The sequence below is a fragment of the Mustelus asterias genome, chromosome 18 (genome assembly GCF_964213995.1).
Source record: "Mustelus asterias chromosome 18, sMusAst1.hap1.1, whole genome shotgun sequence".
NCBI lineage: Eukaryota > Metazoa > Chordata > Chondrichthyes > Carcharhiniformes > Triakidae > Mustelus > Mustelus asterias.
In genome coordinates, this window is record NC_135818.1 from 52,698,898 (window position 1) to 52,704,897 (window position 6,000).

The 6,000-nt window shown below is 49.3% G+C and overlaps 1 protein-coding gene across 1 annotated transcript in view; it reads right to left on the bottom strand.

The window, feature by feature from the left end:
- frmd6 (FERM domain containing 6) overlaps positions 1 to 2,670 on the bottom strand; it is a 135,823-nt gene extending 133,153 nt beyond the window's left edge. The window contains exon 1 of the mRNA XM_078233941.1: positions 1,962 to 2,670. The gene's annotated coding sequence lies outside the window, so the exon portion shown is untranslated. The remainder of the gene's footprint in view (positions 1 to 1,961) is intronic.
- Positions 2,671 to 6,000: the final 3,330 nt, after the last annotated feature.

Below are 6,000 nucleotides of genomic sequence, written 5' to 3' on the forward strand. Positions count from 1 at the left end.
TTTAGTATGGCCAAGCCAACTAAAAATGTACAACTATGTCCACCAGTGTTCAGAATACGAAATGCAAGTACCAGGATAACAGCTGCACACAATATTAGTCTGACTATTATAGTTCCAGTTCCTAGATACATGATCATGAGGGAAACACCAGCCTTCTCAGACTAATAGGATGCTGTTTTTAAAAAAAATGAACAACAACAAACTGATTTATCAACAGAAGCCTGAAGCATATGAGCATAGCAAGGCAGTACCACATGGAAAGCAGGCAGCAGCTGAGGCCCCTATTTCCAGTCCATCCACATACTTGATCAATGTGTTTTCATTCAGTGCCTTTTATTTTTACCATATAGTGTAAGAAATGCCAGCTTTAGGGCTTATGCTGCTGCGCCTGTCAGTAAGAGATAGTCTCCATTCTTTAAAATAGTGCATTTCAAAGATAGTCTGGTCTGAATCCCTTCTTTACAGATGCGTCACACATGATCAAAATAAACTCCCACTGCCAAGCAGCCAAGGCATCTCAATAGAATGACTTTTTTTTTAAAAAAAGAGCTGGCTTAACCTCCCCTTTTCTATTTATTCTGTTTTCTAAAAGCAGCCGTACCTCCCTAGAGCACTGCTGAGCGGAATTAAAGTCAGCTTTAATTGACTGCTTCAATGCAGCAGACAGAGCAAAAAGAGAGATTTCCTGTGCCCCTTCTGTGTGTGTCCAGGAACAAGAGGGAAAATGTTTGATTTCTGTAGTTTCCCAATGGGTAAATCAAAGGGGGACTCCAGCAAGCAAAGGCCTCTGAGTTTTTGTTCTTGCTGTAAGAATCCTGCAGAAGTTACATTAAATTCATTAGAGTGACTGCAACATACCTACACACAGACATAACTCTTATCAAAATAATCAGCGGAACAGACTATTCTAAACTCTGGTATCACCCTATTGGATACTTGAAGGTTTCACAACAAATCTTATGGGATTTGACTTTTCTTTTACAGGACCCAATAGGATCAAGCATGGCAGTTTAAATATCGCATTGAAATTCAATGAAAGGTAGGTTGGATTTTTTTTGTATTCTTTAACTCGGGTTCAGTGCATCCTCTTCCCTCCCCAAACCCCAAGAAAATTGGTATCTCTTTCTCATCTCGGGCTGAAAGCACGGGGGGGGGGGGGGATATTTCAAACAGGTTCTTTTTAAAGCCTTGATATATAAAAGGATGTTTGGAATATAAAGGGTTTGCAGCGTAGAGAGAAAAAAAACAGTCCCAAGCAGCAATTACTGTTTTGATCTGGGGGAAAAAAATCAACTCCCAGAAATCTCAGAAAGGAAATGACTAGCATTCTTTCAAAATTAAGCCACATGCAGAGTCCCTTAACACAAGTGACTAATCGCATAAACTATATCCTGCGGCATTGAAGGGAGCTAATGAAGTATAGACTCTTTAAACGTTGTTAGAAGAAAGATAGGAGTCAAACTGCAAAGTAATGTTGTGGAAGAGGAATATTACAGACTCTCAGTCATCAAATATATTTAGAGTAAAAATCCTATCGGATGATACAACTGTACCCTGTAGGATCCTGTTGGACCTGACGAGGTTCAGTCAAACCCACAGGAATGACAACGTTTCCCAAAAGAAACTATAGGGAAAAAATATGTTGCAAATATCCTTTTGAGATTGTACAATTTGTGAAATACACAAAACGCCTTAATGAAGAATAGCATTTGGTTCAATAAATAGTGATTGCCAAAAAAAGGACAAAAGTTTCACAAACAACAAGAATACATTAAAAAAAACACATCTCCATTAAGTAACTTCTCCCCTCCCAAACCCATGTCTTATTATTGCAACTGTACAAGCAATTCCCCAAAGATCTTTTTTTTAAATCACACTGAACAATAAACTAGCTCCATCGGCAAAAAAAGGGGGGGGGGTTGAAAATATGAGAGTCAAAGCAAAAAAAAACAAGCACTTACTCTCAAATCAGTCAAAGTAATCCACTGGAATGTCACGAAATGCTGACTGTTCCCTCACCTCCAGCCACTAATCCCGGGCACTCTCGCTATTCTTGCCCGCTCAAGGTTTCACTCAAGTGAGAAACAGTTAGTGGAGCTGCCGCAAACTTCACTGCCACATCTTTGCCAGCCCAGCAGGGAGGGGAACACACGGGGGGGGGGGGGGGTGTCCGGGTGAGTTTAGACATACGAGAACGGTCTCACATGTGTTGCTGAAGACCTTCAGGGAGCGGTGCCGAGATTAGGCGGATCGCTTGCTCTGTCCTCTCTCAGCCCCGCTCAGCCCTGCTCCCAGTCCCACACACATCGGTGCGGGCTCAACTCACTGGTGCGTTTTCCTAGCTCCCGCGGAGGTATTCCCCTCCAGTGCTTCTACTGATGGTATGTTCCACTCCCTAACATGCCATCTCCTGTCTGCCTTTCGTGTGCCAGACCTTTCATGTGTACATGAGAAAGGATTTCACTCCGAGCCGGCCATCACTGCACCCTTTAGGGATGGGAGTCAGTAACAAACCTCTCCAACACACACACACCAGTCTGGAAGCTTTTCCACAACCTAGCCGGGAAGGGGAGATTCCAGCTTTATTTCCTTTTGTTCCTCTTCGCACTGAATTAGAAACGTTCTATTTTTTTTCCCCTAACAACTTATTTCAAGTAAGTTGTTTTTTGGTCCTGACTTAATGAGCTGAAGGCAATTTCCGTCGAAAATCACTATATGCTGTACTTTAATAGCTCCATCTGCCAGCATGTTCCAAAGAGTTGTTGTATATGTTACACCCCGAGGCTGAAATATGAACACTCCTCAAATGGATGATCACACGATGTGAAGGGCGGGCTGGTGTGGGCAGATTGTGCAGAATGGATATAAGATGGGGAAGGGACACAGCTAACTTACTTTTTTTTTGTAACGAATGCCAAGGTTAGATTTTGGCACCAAAAGTGGGAAAACCGACTTTGCTTCTTTTCGAAAGTGGCAATAAGTTGTGAAGTGACCTCCCGCCCCCCCGCAACCAACCAATTCATTTGTGTATTTGCAAACTTTCAAAGCAGCCTATAGTTTGGTTTTAGTTTTTCCCCACTCGATTTACTGCATGGATTCTCCTGTGTAGCAACATAACTTCTGTGGTCATCTAACACAGAATTCAGAAGTGAATGGAGAGAGAATCAGACGAGTGCTTCAGAGCAATTATGGGGGCGATTCTCCCAAAAGTGCTGAATTGGCAGGAAAATTGGTCTAGATCATGACTGTTTTTTCAGTCCAACTTCAGACCTGAATCTCCCACACTCTGTGCAAAATGCAGAGGTCACAATCGTGAATATCATTAAAAGCTCAGGGCAGGACAGTCAGTCACATCATTCACGCCAAAGAGCCTGAAATCGGCGGGATGAGCGGGAACCTGCGCATGCGCACATCGCTGGGAGAACGCGGAAAAGACCTCCCAGCATCCAGATCACTGCCATCCAACTCCCACACACATCGCTGGCCCCCATAATGCCCCCCACACACATCGCTGGCCTCATCGCTGGCCCCCATAATGCCCCACACACACATCGCTGGCCCCCACAACCCCCCCCCCCCATCACTGGCCTCATTGCTGGCCCCCACACCCCTCCCCACAAACATGGCTGGCCCTCCTCCCCCATACAGTCATCGCTGGCCCCCCTCCCCCCACAAACACACATGGCTGCCCGCTCACCCCATGTTCCCATGGATCCAGATAATGCGGGTACCCAATCCCTCCAGCCCTTGAACACACTATCCTCACTGCTGCCCTGCAGAGAACTAGCATTGTGCTGACATGCACAACCCCTCTCTTGAATGGGAGCCCTGAGTATTGCACCCCCCCCCCCTCCGCCCCCTTGGACACAGCAGCCTACTGAATGGCAGCCAATCAGCACCCTGAGGGATGAATGACACAGTGGACAGAGTACCCTTCGTTGTCCAGTACTTCCCCGGAGCGGAGAAGCTACGGCATCTCCTCCGGAGCCTTCAACATGTCATTGATGAAGACGAACATCTCGCCAAGGCCATCCCCACACCCCCACTTCTTGCCTTCAAACAACCGCACAACCTCAAACAGACCATTGTCCGCAGCAAACTACCCAGCCTTCAGGAGAACAGTGACCACGACACCACACAACCCTGCCACAGCAACCTCTGCAAGACGTGCCGGATCATCGACACAGATGCCATCATCTCACGTAAGAACACCATCCACCAGGTACACGGTACATACTCTTGCAATTCGGCCAACGTTGTCTACCTGATACGCTGCAAGAAAGGATGTCCCGAGGCATGGTACATTGGGGAAACTATGCAGACGCTGTGACAACGGATGAATGAACACCGCTCGACAATCACCAGGCAAGACTGTTCTCTTCCTGTTGGGGAGCACTTCAGCGGTCACGGGCATTCGGCTTCTGATATTCGGGTAAGCGTTCTCCAAGGCGGCCTTCGCAACACTCAACAGCGCAGTCGCTGAGCAGAAACTGATAGCCAAGTTCCGCACACACGAGGACGGCCTCAACCGGGATATTGGGTTCATGTCACACTATTTGTAACCCCCACAGTTGCCTAGACCTGCAGAGTTTCACTGGCTGTCTTGTCTGGAGACAATACACATCTTTTTAGCCTGTCTTGATGCTCTCTCCACTCCCATTGTTTTGTTTCTTAAAGACTGGATTAGTTGTAAGTATTCGCATTCCAACCATTATTCATGTAAATTGAGTTTGTGTCTTTATATGCTCTGTTTGTGAACAGAATTCCCACTCACCTGAAGAAGGGGCTTAGAGCTCCGAAAGCTTGTGTGGCTTTTGCTACCAAATAAACCTGTTGGACTTTAACCTGGTGTTGTTAAACTTCTTACTGGATGAATGACACTCAGCTGAATGCAGCCTTCAAAATCTCTCACAAGTATTTGTTGGCAACGGGCCCCTGACTGGCCGCACTCACTGCACCCGCACTCCCCTGACTGGCTGCACTCACTGCACCCGCACTCCCCTGACTGGCCGCACTCACTGCACCCGCACTCCCCTGACTGGCCGCACTCACTGCACCCACACTCCCCTGACTGGCCGCACTCACTGCACCCGCACTCCCCTGACTGGCCGCACTCACTGCACCCGCACTCCCCTGACTGGCCGCACTCACTGCACCCACACTCCCCTGACTGGCCGCACTCACTGCACCCACACTCCCCTGACTGGCTGCACTCACTGCACCCGCACTCCCCTGACTGGCCGCACTCACTGCACCCACACTCCCCTGACTGGCCGCACTCACTGCACCCACACTCCCCTGACTGGCCGCACTCACTGCACCCACACTCCCCTGACTGGCTGCACTCACTGCACCCGCACTCCCCTGACTGGCCGCACTCACTGCACCCGCACTCCCCTGACTGGCCGCACTCACTGCACCCGCACTCCCCTGACTGGCCGCACTCACTGCACCCGCACTCCCCTGACTGGCCGCACTCACTGCACCCGCACTCCCCTGACTGGCCGCACTCACTGCACCCACACTCCCCTGACTGGCCGCGCTCACTGCACCCGCACTCCCCTGACTGGCCGCACTCACTGCACCCGCACTCCCCTGACTGGCCGCGCTCACTGCACCCGCACTCCCCTGACTGGCCACACTCTCTGCACCCGCACTCCCCTAATAGGCCAGAGCTGTGTATAAGCTGCAGGAATGGACACACAGCCAGTCACGCCACAAAGATGTCTGCGGGTAAACCGACTCCCAGATTCACAGAGGCCGACCAGAAGCACCTGCTAGATGCCGTGGAGGAGAGACGTGAGCGGATCTTCCCCGACCAGGGCCCTCACCCAAGGGGTGCATCCACCATGGCATTGTGGGAGGAGGTGGCAGAAGCAGTGAATGCCAGGAGCCTGACACCGCGCTCTGGCCGGCAGTGTCAGGAAAAAATGTACAACCTTCTTCGACCTTGGCATGGATCTCAAACCCTGCTTAGACACCTGAAGGGCATGCAACAAG